Raw genomic sequence first — 9,113 nt, forward strand, 5'->3', positions numbered from 1 at the left:
AACGCCCGATATGTTGCTGTTACAGTTTTTTCAATTTAGTTTTTATTAAGTTGGCTGTAAGCGTGTTACGGTTGTTAGGCAATACCTGCAATGTGATATGATGATGAATTGTAGTACTGCTCACATGATTGCATGTTTGATACTTCTTTTTGGCGATCTGGAATTGTGATATGATGGGACCCATATGTATGGCCATGTATATGGGATGTGGATTGCATACTTATACTGACAGTAGCGACTAGTTGCTGGATGGTGTTCCGCGGCCCCCACAATGATGTATGTGTTTTATCTAGGCTGTCCCATCCATTTGGCCAGTTCATTGTTGGCCATGGGCCTACAAATGAGGCAGATTAAAATCTTAGTGAACTACACGGGAAAGAGTGGTGATTGAATGCCCACCTTTAGAGACTTCGTGGGGGCCACGATGGTTTTGGATCAAGCCGATATTTATGTTTTCATGTCATCCAGATCTGTGACATAATCAACAGGTTGATGGCTAATAAACATCAGTGGGGTCTAGGAAAGCTGATATCACCACTTTTTTCCTGTGTTGTCCACTGTAGATTTGGATCTGCCTCATTTTTGGGCTCGTGCCGTAAAGTAATGATCCAAAATGGGTGGACGGTGGATAAAACACATCATTTTGGTGCCCGCCTACTTTATGTATAGCATCTTACCTGTCCATCATATGCAGTGTGTGGTTGGGGTGGGGATCCCTAACCGTGGGTCCCATTGTGATGTATGTGCCTTACATTTGTTGTTGGTAGATGTCTCAAATCTGTCAAATAGGCTCAATGTCATTAAGGAAATTTGGTCAGCTCGAGATAGCTCGGCTGAAAATTTAGTAGCATATTCTTTTGAATTTGCGGGAAGTTCGGCTAGCATAAGGTTAAGTTTGGCTAGCCCACTTCGGGTAGCCCGAGCTTTGCTTAGGCTAGCCGAAGGTTACACAGTTTGTATGTGGACCGTGTAAATTTGAGGCAATTTTCGGACTATTCCAAGTCGGTGTGAAAGTAGGGTTTCCTAATTTATAATTAGGAGTTTCTAAGGCCATTTTAAAACAAGTTAAGGTTTTTTAAAAGTATTCTAAGGGTTTTTAGAAGTGGTTCTAGGGTTTCAAAGGGTGTAGCAAGGGTGATATTCGAGGTTGTTTGAATCGGGTAAGTCTTCTCTTTGTAATTTATGCTTTCATAGTGGATTTCTGTCGTTTTGTGTTGTGATTTTTTTCCGAAAGTGATTTCCACGTTAAATATTTGTGTTTTCTTGTGTTTGCTTGGTGCTATTGGATTGCTATCCTAGATCCACATTTGTGTGATTCCGCAGTACAAATCTCAACAAGTGGTATCAGAGCAATCGTTGGGGCACATATTTGAATCTGAGGGATAAACAATAATGGTAAGTACTAGGTATGATATTGAGAAGTACTCAAGGAAAAATAACTTTGAGTTATGGAAGATCAAGATAATCAGTTTCTTAATTAAGCAAGGCGAAGATGGTGCTCTTGAGGAGCGAAAGTCTATTATGACTGATGATGATTGAAATACTCTTAATAAGAAGGCCTGATCTGTTTATGTTTTATGGATGAGGTTCTCTATGATGTCATGAGAGAGAAAAATTGCGGCTAAGTTATGGGCGAAGTTAAAGGATGTGTATATGAAAAATTCATCTGAAAAATGCTTACACTTGAAGCGTCAGTGGTATAACTTCAAGATGACAAAGGCTAGAGATCTGAACGCTCACATTAACAATTTTAATAAATTAGTTTGCAAATTGCTGAATATGGAGGAAGTGATGAAAGATGAAGAACAAGCATGTATATTACTGAATTCTCTTCTGGTGTCGTATGAGTCATTCAAGGGCACAATTTGCACCACGAATAAAACCGTAAGTGTCGACATCGTTATCTTAGCCTTTCAAGGGAAGGCCATGAGAAAGCTAAATGGTGACATGAGGACATCTTCTGATGCACTATTTACGAGGGGTAGAAATTCTGAACAATGTACAAGATTTTCAAGTTCTAGATCCAAATTTAAGGGCAAGTGCAAATGTAAGATAAAATGCTGGAACTATGGGATGGAAAGACACATGAAGAATGGTTATGAAAATCCTAAATCGAAGAGAGAAGAATCTAAGGTTTCGTACAGGGAGGCCAATGCTGCCACATCAGATGAACCGAGTGGATGTGATGGTGATGTCTTATCTGTATCAACGATCAGATGCCCATACGATGATCGTAAGGGCGAATGGATCCTAGACACAAGGTCATCTTTTCACATAACTCCACATCAGAGTTGGTTCACTAGTTACAGAGTGCGCGATGGTGGACATGTGTTTATGGGCAATGATGTTGCCTGTAATGTTGTGGCTGTTGGTACGGTGCACATCAAGATGTTTGATGGGACAAAATATATCTTGACTGATGTGAGGCACGTTTATGATTTGAAGAAGAATCTAATTTCTTTTGGTGTACTTGGGGTAATGGGCTGCAAGTTCACAGGTATTGATGGTGCTCTTAAAGTATCTAATGAGGCACGAGTAATCATGAAAGCACAACGACTCAGTAATCTTTACAAGTTGATCGGGAACACTTCAAAAGGTGGAGCTGCAGTGACTATAACAGATTCCACCTCTGCACGTGTGTGACATGTTGGGCATGACCACATGAATGGGCATGACATGAATGCTGTGACGTGCAGATAGAGATACAGAGCAGGTGGAGCAGTCACTTGTGAGAAGAATCACACAGTATGATCACAAGATATCGGCGAGGTATATGGACGACTCTAATATCGCATATGCCCTCGTTGCAGACGATGGAGATCCGTCTTCTATTCAGATGACTCTAGTTGAGCTTAGTGCTGATAAGTGGAAGGTGATTATAGACGATGTGATAGACTCGTTGTACCAGATCGACACATGTTAGTTGGTGGAGCTTCCAGTGGGCAAGATAGAAGTTGGATGCAAGTGAATCTTTAGGATGATACAACATAGATACGGAGCGAGGCTGGTAGTGAAGGGTTATGCTTAGAGAGAAGGGATCGACTTCTCAAAGATATTTGCGCCGACGATATAACAGGTGTCTATTAGATCCGTGATGGCGCTGATTGGCTAATGCGATCTCGAGTTGGAAGGATGGATGAGGAGACCGCGCTTCTGCATGTGAGATTGGAAGAGCGGTTCTTCATGAAGCAACCAGAGTAGTTTGAAGTTAAAGGGACAATTTTTATTTTTTATTTTTTTACAGAAGGTCGTGGTATGACTTGTCGCCTAAGCAGTGGTATAAAATTTGATTCCTTCATGGTAAGTCAGGAATTGTATGTTGATGACATGTAGATCGCCAATCATGACATGTCTGAAACCAACGTACTAAAGACTCAGTTAAGTGGGACATTCGAGATGAAAGATCAGGGGGCTGCAAAGATGGTTTTCGACATTGAGACTGGAAGAGGAGTAGGCTTTGGTTATCTCAGGCAGAATACCTTGGGTAGTTATTGATCAAGTATGTGATGAACCAGGCAAAGCCGGTGAGCGTTCCCTACACGTCTCTCCTCAAGTTTTCCCTAGGACATGTCCCAAAATAGATGAGGAAAAATAAAATCTATCTCATGAATCTTATTCGAATGTGGTTGACAGTGTATGCCATGGTCTGTATTAGATCGGTTATTTTATAGGCAATCGGTATTGTGAGCAGATACCGGCTAACAACATTGGGATGCAGTGAGATGGTTACTTCGATACATTCGAGGTACGAGGGACTACGTCTTACTTTTGAGAAGACATGAGCATAAGTGTTTGGGCATGTGGATTCAGATCAAGCAAACATGTTTACCAAGATCGTTCCTTCAAAGAAGTTCAAGTTCTATAAAACTTCGTTTGGCTTGGCGATGACGTAAAAAGAAGACGGAGTGTGCATGAGAAGCGTTGATGGAGCTATGATGCAAGGTAGAGATAAGAGAAGAGGTCTAGAAGCTATGCGTTTGAAGATTAAAGGCATGGTGGAGATCATTGTTGATAAATGTCTTAAATCTATCAAACAGGCTCAATTGTTATCAAGAAAATTCGGCCAGCCCAAGGTCAAGTTCGGCTGAAAATGCAGCAACATATTCTTTTAGAATTGCGGGAAGTTCGGCCAGCCTAAGGTTAAGTTCAGTTAGCCGAAGTATCGGTCGGGTAGCCCAAGCTCTGCTTAGGCCAGCCGAAGGTTACACAATTTTAAAATAAGTTAAGGTCTTTTAAAGGTATTCTAAGGGTTTCTAGAAGGGGTTCTAGGGTTTCAAAGGGTGCAGCAAGGGTGAGAGTTGAGGTTGTTTGAATCGGGTAAGTCCTCTCTCTTTGTAATTTATGTTTTCATAGTGGATTTCTGTCGCTTTATGCCATGGTTTTTTTCCAAAAGAGTTTTCCACATTAAATCTTTGTGTTCTCTTGTGTTTACTTAGTGCTATTGGATTACTATTCTACATCCATATCTCTGTGATTTCATAGTACAAATCCCAACAACATTCACAGTCCCATCTGTTTTGACAGCTCATTTTAGGGTATGATCAAAAAAAGAAAAGAAGCGGATCCAAATCTTATGTGTACCATACCATCGGGTCAAAAGATGCACCACAAGATAATTGCATGAACCAAAATAATAATAATAATAATAAAATCTTGCCAATCAAATCATCATATGGGGTACATAGAATTTGAATGTTATTGGGTGGTGTATAAGTTTTTAAATGGTGTGGCCCACTTATGATCGGATCTGCAATGTTTAGTTCATCTGATTATCATGGTGAGGTTCAACTGTTGGACAGGGCAGATGTCGTGTATATATCACTTGGACCTCACAATCCTCCTTTACAGTTTTTGATTTTGATTTTGATTTTGATTTTTTTTTTTTTCTAAATGAGTGTATTTTTATAATTTCACTACTGGGAAGGCGAGGAGGCCTTAGTTGTAAAATTCCAAAACTGTGTTTAATAATTCTTATGCTGTGGCTCACCATAAGTCCAGCCGATTGAATCACCATGTAAGCTCAAATGTGAATTTGGATGTTTATGAGCTTTGCATATTGTTTGTTATGGTGTGGCCCACCTTCTGATTGGATCAACAATATTTTTGGTTCATCTGATCATTATGGCGGGGTTTTTTAATTAAACAGGTTGAATGTCATGCACATGCCACGTGGGCTCCACACATTCTGTACTGCACCATTTGGAACACAAAAGCAGTGTATGTTGTTTCTTCTGGTATGGCCCACTTTAAATCCTACCGTTGGAATCATCATATATGGGCTAAAAGTGAATTTGGATGTTTCTTAATTGTGTATACAGTTTCTTGTGGTGTGGCCCACCTTAAATCCAGCCAATCAAATCATCATATGAACTAAACGTGAATTTGAATGTTTATGAGCGGCATATATTACTCGTTTCGGTGTGGTCCACCTTATGATTGTATCTACAATTTTTTAAGTCCGTCTGATCATCATGGCAGGGTTTTTCAGTGGACAGATTCAATATCAATCACATACCAAGTGGGCCCCACACAAATTCTGGACTACACCTTTAATATAAAAGAAAAAAAGAAAAAAAGAAAGAAAACGATAGAACATTTTCCACAAAATCCGACCTGCCGGATTCGAACCAGCGACCTAAGGATTTATCTGTTTGGATTCCCAACTACAGTCCTCCGCTCTACCAACTGAGCTAAGGTCGGTCACTTGCTATGTTTCTATACATTTTTCATATAGTACCATAAGTTCAGTTATCCAAGTTACAATGGGACACGTAAACAGTCTGATCGCTTGATCTACACCATTCATTAAGTCCAATATACATTTCATAGGCTACCACGAAAATATCAAGCTGTTTTGATGATCTTAACCGCTTCTAATATGGACAGTCAAGATGATTCACTTATTTTATATTTCTTATCATGGATTAGCTATGATTCTAGAGATCCACTTCCATCAGGCAATCCTAATAATCCCATCCATGGATTGGAAAAAGGATGGCTACAAAAAATAGAGTCGAAACTAAGATGGATTTGATCGTCTGCTCGGTCTAATTTCTTGTATGGTAGACCTTGAATTGGGTTCTAGACTTAATAAACGGTGTAGATCAATCTATTGGACTGTCCAAATCGTGGGCCTCACCATAGATGAGCCAATTTTTGAACTATGATCCTAACATGCCAATATGAGTAGCCAACGACCCAGATTCAGATACCTCCACTAATAAGAAGTCAGGATGTTTTAATCAAAATCTGATTTCGGGGCTATAAACAAAGCATCTTTTGAATGGCCCACTATTTCAACGGTTTTGGATTCACAGGAAGATAAGATGGTTGCGCTGTCACCTCCTCAAATAACTATTGCTCTTCTTTTCTTCTGATCTGGATTGCTTATTCATGACGTGGTTTGCATGTGATTCCTGTAACCCCCAAGCAATGTGGGGCCCACCATGATGTTTGTGTTATATCCAATCCGTTCATCCGTTTCGCCAGCTCATTTTAGGATGTCGGTACAAAGAGAGAGATCCAAAATTCAAATGGGACACACCACAAGAAACAGTGCTGATGGAAAATGGACGGACTGGATATAACATAAACGTCACGGTGGGCCCCACAGTGTTTGGGTTGCAGGTGCCTATCTATTTATTCCAGGCCCCTAGATGCAAAAGTCACAGCAACTGGAAGATCCTAACCATTTCAATGTTGGTCATCTCTGTTGTAGCTGTCTGTTTTACAAGCCATAGATCGTACGGTTAGCATTCATTTAAGTGATTATTGAGACTCAAAAGCAATCCAATGCAGGGCTTAACTAATGGATGATTCAAGTTAGATAAACTTAACTTATTTTTTCTTTTAATGAATTTAACTGTCTACTTCTGGTGCAGGGAAGAGTGGGAAATATCACTGAAGAAGACTGTCTAGTAAAGGCCTTAAATTCGAAATATCACTGAAGAAGACTGTCTTTATCAAGTAGTAAAGGTCTTAAATTCATAAAGTAGTGTTTTGTTTTTTTAATTCACAAGAGAAAAAAAAGAAAGAGAGAGAACTCGAATAATTTTATTGAATAATGCATAATATGTATGATTTCTCCGTTATACTCCTTGGAAAAAAATAAAATAAAACCCTTTTTTGAAATTATCCAAAACAGTAAAACTTTAACTCTAATAAAAGTTCTAATTCAAGTAGAATAGAACTTACCTGAAATAGTAAGTTTTACCAAAAATAGAAAGTACTAAATTAACCTTACCGGATCATTCCCAGCATGATTACAATTTGGGAAAAAAAAAAACCAAAATCTAAAACTCAATCAAGTTCTTAAAAACAGAAATCTAAAACTCTAAAAATAAAAAATACATCAAAAATCAAAATGACTAAAAATAGTTTTTTTAAATCACAGTTTTGAACAAAATTTATGCGTTTCTCACAAAATAGACAGATGTGACTCACTATATATGTTTTCTCACGAAATGGATGGACGTGACTCACGATGTATATTTTCTTGCAAAATGAATGGGTGTGACCCATGTGGGTCCGTTGACCCCCGAATGGCCCGCTACATAAAGGTTGATAGGCCGTGCATCCCGTAATAATATTTTAATCAAAAGTTATGGCAAATTAATGGTTCATATTTCAAACACTAATTTTTCCCTATCCGGACTGAATTTCTTCAAACTGGACATGCCTAGGCTAAGTTACATCATGCCATACGTAGGACTAGGCCTGAATCTGACAGACTAATTTTGCTTCTGTTTAGCCTTCTTTTGGTCCAGCGATGCTAAGAATGCATCCATAATATGTCCTACATCAGTTTCATAATTCAAGAACTCCAAAACTCGGGTCAACTCAAAGTTTCAGATGAGTCTCTTTTGAGTTGACTCAACCAAGTCAGTGAGTTTTAGAACTATGGTCCACTTTGCATGTTACAAATAAGATGGTTAGAATGGTCCAGTTGTTCTAAACTTTGGTTGGCTGAGAGTGGGCTGGAATATAGGTCCTCACTAGGTCGGGTCCTAGTGTTACCATATCCGAGTTGGTCAGCTTTAGGTAGAGCTGGGCATCAAGTCGAGTTAGGGCTGATCTGACTCAATCCAGTTTCGAAATAGGCCTGACCCGAACTCGACCCAACTTGGTACTGAGTCCAGCATGCCTGACCTGATCTGAGTCCTGGTATGGCCTGGACTAATTCGGACCGAGTCCAACCCTAGCCACAAGTACCAGGCCGGTTTGGGTGCAGTAGGTATCCACGGGCTGAAATCACAACTCAAAACCTAGATTCACTTGCCAAAATTGCAGCCTCCATCAGCTACACGGCATCTCATATCTGAAATGTCATATCTGACCCTTTTTAAAATATATATGCAGTCAAGTTTCGGATCGAGTCGAGTCAGTACCGAGTTGGATTTCTGGTTGAGTTGACTTACTGTGTGACTCAAACTCAACTCGTTTTGAGTTCGTATTGGATGAATTCAACTCAATTCGGATCAACTCATCCACTTGGTTTGGATCGAATCAGATCTGAACAAGTCAGACAAGTCAAGTTTGCCTAGATGAGTCGTCGCGTGGCCAGCTCTAGGTTTAGGTCTTGCCAGGTCCAAGCCGCATTTTTGAAGACCTGGACCCAAACGTTATTGGGTTCGGGTACCCATCGGGCCTTTGGACCCTGGTTTTGAACAAAGGTCCACATCAAACAAGAGCATCTACATGGTTGGGCCCACCTGAATGGATGGACTACACACACATGTATTACCTTGACTAGTTAACAGGGCGTCTAACATGTGTGTGGCTTAGGAAACCTCATTTCATCGCCAGAATAATTAATAAGTAGTAATAATAATAATTATTATTATTATAAATATTAAAATTAACTAGACGCAATGCACACCCAGTCCAATTTTAACCAGGTCCAAGGTGGTGGACTTACCCAGAACCAGCTAGACCCCCCTTTCCTAAAAGAATAAAATAGTATAGATCCAAAATGGTGGACCTGTACCCAGCCCGATCTCTAAACAGGTTTGAAAGATGGGACACAGACCTGTTCAAAAATGCGTCGGTCGGGTGCATCAGGTACCTGCAGGTCCATGTATCTAATGAGACAGCCCTGCTGGAATGGATGAGCA

General features: G+C 39.9%; 1 non-coding gene across 1 annotated transcript; it reads right to left on the bottom strand.

Moving 5' to 3' along the window:
• Positions 1-5,607: 5,607 nt before the first annotated feature.
• On the bottom strand, positions 5,608-5,700 carry TRNAY-GUA (transfer RNA tyrosine (anticodon GUA)). Its single transcript has 2 exons — positions 5,664-5,700; positions 5,608-5,643 (listed from the first exon to the last, which is right to left on the bottom strand). It is a non-coding gene; the product is annotated as a tRNA-Tyr (tRNA).
• Positions 5,701-9,113: the final 3,413 nt, after the last annotated feature.

This window comes from Magnolia sinica, chromosome 5, assembly GCF_029962835.1.
Source record: "Magnolia sinica isolate HGM2019 chromosome 5, MsV1, whole genome shotgun sequence".
NCBI classification, from domain to species: domain Eukaryota; kingdom Viridiplantae; phylum Streptophyta; class Magnoliopsida; order Magnoliales; family Magnoliaceae; genus Magnolia; species Magnolia sinica.